Raw genomic sequence first — 6,321 nt, forward strand, 5'->3', positions numbered from 1 at the left:
TTTGTATTTGAAAGATAATGGAAAAGTTAACGGAGACACTTCCATTCGAAATTAACATTCAAAGGAGTTTCTCGACATTCTCTATGTCGATTGGTAAGATCTGACATAGGCTTTGATGGTGGTTTCGCGAAAACGGGAAAAAATTCGGGTGTTCTGTGGCTTTTGACTGGCACAGCTCGGTGAACAATGCTCGTTCTCGTGCGGAAAGAGCCGCAGAAAGACTCCGGCCAGAGGCATCAAGTCTCTGTGAATCTCCCTCTTTGAGAACGCGCCAACGATACGTCTTCCTTGTGCATGTCGTACCTCTTCCCTTTATCAAACGATCCTGAATCGTCGCCGGTGGCTTATTATTCGCGGTAATTGCGTTTCAGCGTCGGGGTTCACTCTTGTTGGATCTTCTTTGAAATCGTCACACGTCAAATCATCGTATAAGAGAATCTTCGAGGCGTTGAAAATTACTCCTCCACTTTTTCACTTGTTTATTCCCATCAAACATGAAGGATACGAGGTTTCTTTTGTAATTTTTTTGAAACAGAAAGCTGTATAATATTCATGAATCCACTAAGAATGAATTAGCAGGAGTTCCGTTCTCATCCTGGCGGTAATACAACGAAATTGACTTCACAAAACGCGCGTATTCGCGCTACGAATACATTGTGCAGTAATGACCGGCTGCATTGCCAGGGGGAAAATTAATTGCGCCCTTGATTATATAGGGAAGGATGCAATAACTATAAAACCATTAGAGCAAGAGCGATTACTCGCTCTCTACTGTTTACGTGGCCTTAAAAAAGAAGGACGCCGTAAAAGGGGTCGTAAAGATAAGAGATTTCCACGACAGGTGAAAATTCACAATTTGATTCAATAACCCTGACTCTGATGCTTCTGACAGGGGATTGAAAGTCTTCAGCCTCGAATGGTACGAATCGAGAGGCGCAACTTTGTTGTTTCGATCTTATTCACCCTTTCGCCGAATCCTTCGACAAGCCCATAGCAATCGCGTCGATTTTTCCACGCTTCCAGTGACACTCCACAGGGTAAATACGAACAAACGGCGAATCATTAAATTCGTCGAACAGGAAACACGATCGCACGGACTACTCGCCTTTCAGAGAGGCGTTCGAGCGTCAATTTCATTCCGTACCCCAGGTGATTCTTTTCTTTCCCCCTTTTCTTCGGTGACGACAGGGCGCGGGGAAGTGCTCGTACAATGGGAAAACGGATCGATGGAGAAATTAACAGACGGTCTCCTTTAATACGAGACCCTCGTCTCCGTTTCACCCTGCGCCTCTTGCTCGCGAATCTCTCACAGTTTACCACGACTCGCGAAGCTACGTACATCGTCGCCGTGATTTCTTTCTCTTTTTCTCTGTATCTTACAGCTCGTTCCTTGTCTTCCGTTTTTCCTCTTTTATTCGTTCCTGTTTCTCTCCTTACTCTTTTCCATTGCTCTCTCTCTCCTTACTCTTTTCCATTGCTCTCTCTCTCCTTACTCTTTTCCATTGTCTCTCTCTCTCCTTACTTTTCACATTCTCTCTCTCCCTCTTCACTCTCTTTCTCTCCCTCTCCCTCACTCTATCCGTTTTTCTCTTTCTTTCTCTTTCTCTTCCAATTTCTCTCTCTTGCTCTCTCATTTCCGTTTCATAAGACAATTCAATCTGTGCAATGTTCTGTGTTACTTATCCCGTCTCTCATTCGACAGAATCGACCGGTTGTTCTCGTATCGGTGAAATACGCGAACGCTCGATGGAGCATCGCTCACACGTTGATGCGTCTCCATGGCCGATTTAGCGCGAAATTTTTAATCGCCCGACTCGACTACTTTCTGTCGAGGATTTACGGATCGATATGAAACGGATCGCAGGAGCAAAAAGATGAAAGAGGGACAGGTGGCCGGCCGCGAATTAACGCGCGATATAATTTGCAACTGCATATCACTGTGTTAAATTTAACATTTCCGAGAATGAATTTGTTGCCGCATGCCCCCTCACAGAGAGACATAAATTATCACGAATTTGTGTGAGTTAAGCTACAAGCTGTTGCACAATTGTGAAATTAGTGAAGATAAAAGATAAAGTTCGTTAGTGAATAATTCATGTCGATAAAGTTTAGTCAGAGGTTGACACGTTGACTGTTCGGTTGAATTATTGAAATCCAGATTCCGTTTGCACCTAGTTGTATGTACAAAGTAAAAAGACTTAATACTGCGAGAAACGTTGCACATTAAATTAAAAGCTCGAAGGCTCAGGAGAGAAAAAAAAAGAAATTAAGATCAAGTTACATTATTAAGGGCAAGAAAAATTGACCCAATTTTAAGGTTAGTTCTGCCACTCCATTACAACCGCCCTGTATCTACAATTAAAAGGATAGAAAAAAAGAGAAGATAGGAACGTTTGCAAGTCGTCCCGTTATAACTTTTAATGAATAGTTAATTTGCCTCCTTCTGTGATTTTTCTAAGCCGCTCAAGTTTTTAATTAAAGAAAACTCACCTTCTGCCGAAACCGATGATCGAACCGGTCGAACTAAAACGAAGTTAGATCCTTGTATCTTGATGAAATAAGTTTTCAACGCGAATGGTATCCGCACAAACAGCGTTGAAAATAAAATAAAGAAAAAAGAAGCACATACAGAGAGAGGAAAGATATTCGCGGTTTAAACGGACGACTATTCCTTCTCCAATCGACGTTCTCCACATGGATCGTTCACAACAATATCCCGATAGGCATATATAGCGATATTTCAAATAAAACAGTCGAGTGGGATCACCATAGATCGATATTCCGTGCACGAGGCCATCGTTACGATTTTCCACGAGTAATCCACCGAGCAAGTTCGATTGCAGTATCTCTAACTTGCGATCGATGTATTATATACAGGGTGTTTTCCTTAACTCGCCATTTTAGAATATCTCATGGGGAATTGAATCTATAAAAAAAATGTTTTTACAACAGTTGTTTGGTATTGAATTCAACGACCCGCCATATGAGGTCATTTATTGTTGTAAAATGTTATAAATTGTGTTATAAATTCATAAGTTCCTAGGAATCAAGTGAGCCTGTATCGCTGGTTGACGGCTATCGAGCTACACACTGTAAATAAAGATCGTACTTTTCATCTCCTCTTATGCTTCTCAAGTTACCAAATATTACAAATATCAATATGAATGGAGAAAACTTTTTTTTAATTGCATATCGGTAAGTAGAACTTCGTTTATTTGTCTCACTGACTTGAGAAGCATAAGGTGAGATAAGAAGTTCCATCTTGTTGCAATGGATTAAAGTAATCGCGGAAAATTTAGGACGATATTTAATGAAGGTTTTCAGAGACACATTTTCGTAAGCAATACTTTATTCTGATACACATATGTATATGATGACAAAAGACGAATACGCTCCGCATGTAAAACAACAGACGTTCGCCAGTCCACCAACTAAGGCGGGAGACTTAAAAACCAACAGATCTTTGTTTACAGCGTGTAGCCTAATAGCTGTCAAGCAGCGATTCAGGCTTACTTGATTCCTAGGAACTCGCGAATTTATAACATAATTTATAACTTTTTACAACGATAAATGACCTCGTGTGGCAGGTCGTTGAATTCGTCTCAACAAGTGCCATCGTACTTTGAGAAAGAAAATATATAGTTCCGTTTAGAAAAGTGAATTTGACTGAAATTCTGCCCGTCACCACTCGACCTGCAAAAAATAATTCGCATCATACAATGATCTTCTTCATACCAAACAACTGATATAAAAACATTTTTTTGGATAGGTTCAGCCTCTTACAGGATATTTCAACATTGCGAGTTAAAGGAAACACCCTGTATATACAAGCAGAGTACTTTTCCCCCGTGTTTCATCAAACTTACCGCTGCACGCGCCTGGATATCGACCCACTCTGCTTGGAAAAACACTGCAAATAATAAAAAGGTGGTATTACCTTTTTCGGTTGTTTGGGCAAACATCAAAAGAGTGGATAAAATACCGCTTTAACAGATTGTTTGTCGGGGAAATTTTTTTCACGTTATTCTTGCACCATTTGTTTTTCCTTTACTTCCTTTTTCCTCTTTTTCTTCTTTTTCCAGAGCTGGGTTGAATATTCATAGAGACAGTTACGAGTACGATTAAACGAAATTTGATGATTACACGAAACCGACCCAATTGTGCTACGAAATAACAATATGTTTCCCGTAATATTCTTCGGCATGAGCTATAGCATTATGCGGATCGTAATAACGGGATGTAGAGTTTCAGTCTAATCCCGTGCATAGAATGGCACATTTTAATCTATGCGTATGGATCGCGTGGCGGAAAGAATAAAGAAGAACGAATGCGCTAATCGCGCTTCTGAATAGCGCATCGGGTAATATTTAAATGTTCGAATTTTTCAACTGTCGACATGACAACCGGGCAAACTTTCGAGTGACCATTTTTCCCCAAATGACCTTGGCGTGTCCTTGCCTCCCCCGCGCTATCGATTTTCCCGCGCGAATTTCTGGTGACCTCCTACAGCCCGTCTATTCCAAATTTTTTTCTCCACATATCGCGGAAAACAGTCACTTCTTGTTGAAAAAAAAAACAAAAAAAAAACAAAATAGTCAATGAATTGTATAAAATATTTTACATCAACTTTTTAAGAGAATCCTCCAGAAGAGTCACAAAGTATGATGAGATTTCTTTTATGAAATTTTAGCGACCAATTCCTTTTCCTCTATATATTACAGAAAGTACCTACATTCACTTTTTTTCTACGAGTGAAAATATTCGATAAGATGTCGTAAAATATTTAACGAAAAATTTCGAAACGTTCAGCTGTTACGCGAAGAAAAACTAGATACGGTAACACAATGCGAAATTAATGTTCTCATGATCCCCCGTCGCTAAGCATATTAAAACAGACCCGTGGTCACGCCACCTTTTTCCATTTCCTGGTGTTTTCGTAAACGGCTGCCGCGTTCCGCCCTTAAGTGAGAAAGATGAGGGCAGGGGGTTTGAAAAGCAGGATCTATAGCGAAAGGAAAAGCACGATCGCTATAGAGGAATTGTAGCAAGGAATGAGATGTCACGTGAGAGAAGGAGAGGGGCTGGAATATGTTGTTTATTTCTTGCACACACTTTGCTCTTATTTCTCACTTGATTTCTCGTTTCTAGCCCCTGGTGAAAATGAAGTGTCGAACAGTGCTATGCACTTATGTTCCCTATATGTACCATTCTCCTCTCAGTCGTGCCTTACTTTTTTCTAATTCCCGCATTTTTCCATCTCTTTTTGTCGAACGTACATATACTCACACCTTGAAAAGTTTCGTATCAACTATCGTTCAACCTTTCTTCTTGGGAGAGGGAAATGGTCGGGTAAAAGCTTTTTCTACTTTTCGTATTTATAAAGTATCCTCCTGGTAACGAGGTGGAGAAACGGTTTTAATAATAAGACAGAAGGGGCGAGAGTTGGCGCGGGACTTTTGGAAAATCGAGCACAGGGATTAACTCTCGCGGGTTTCTCTACGTGGCCAAGAAGTTCCTTCAACCTTGACGTTTAATGAGTGAAATATGAAAAGCCCCGGGATAGTTACTTTGCATTGCAGATTAAGTATCGATTTCGGGGAAGCGGAGATTCGCCTGTATAATTCCGTCACATCGTGCTGTCAGGCTTACGTATTCTTCAAAATCTACAAATTCTTCTATTATACACGTTTGTATCATGTCGTAGGAATACACGATCATTGTAGAATGCGTCATAGATGTTGCAATTAGAATCTAAAACACTCTGGTTCTTTTTGAAAAGTTCCACTCCCGGGCCGGCTTAATTAAGGAAGCCTCAATTAAAATGGTCCAGAGGCTTTTTGAAACATCCGTACAGCAATTAACATAACTCACGAATGTCTTTTCTGACTTATTAACATAGCGCACATCTTCACAGAGGAACCACACGAAAGAAATTCTTAGCCGAAACATTCCATCGGTATATGAAAATTCTTACGAAAATGCAACACTTCGAGGGTGGTAAAGGGGGAAACTTTATAATTAGAGTCGAAAATTGTATACAAACTCTACACAAGCGCAACCCGAAATCTTTCAAATCAATGGAATTATTACTTCCCATGATTCTTACTTTAAAGTTAGTTCAAACAGATTACACCATCAAGTTCTTCAAACGAGTATAACTTTTTCAATCTTTGAAAATTTCCGGAAAATTCCTACATAAATCAAGGAAAAGGGAATTCGATTCTTAAACCTTACGATGCTCTAACGTTGTAGCAACCTCATTGAGCAAAGCTCGAAGAATCCCCAATTTCTGCTTCTCACTCTTTAAAAAGCATCTCGTCC

General features: G+C 40.2%; 1 protein-coding gene across 8 annotated transcripts in view; it reads left to right on the forward strand.

The window, feature by feature from the left end:
• LOC108575873 (pleckstrin homology domain-containing family G member 5) overlaps positions 1 to 6,321 on the forward strand; it is a 90,897-nt gene that overhangs the window by 11,596 nt on the left and 72,980 nt on the right. The gene's annotated exons all lie outside the window — the stretch shown is intronic.

Source organism: Habropoda laboriosa, unplaced genomic scaffold (genome assembly GCF_001263275.1).
Source record: "Habropoda laboriosa isolate 0110345459 unplaced genomic scaffold, ASM126327v1 scaffold18, whole genome shotgun sequence".
Classification (NCBI taxonomy): domain Eukaryota; kingdom Metazoa; phylum Arthropoda; class Insecta; order Hymenoptera; family Apidae; genus Habropoda; species Habropoda laboriosa.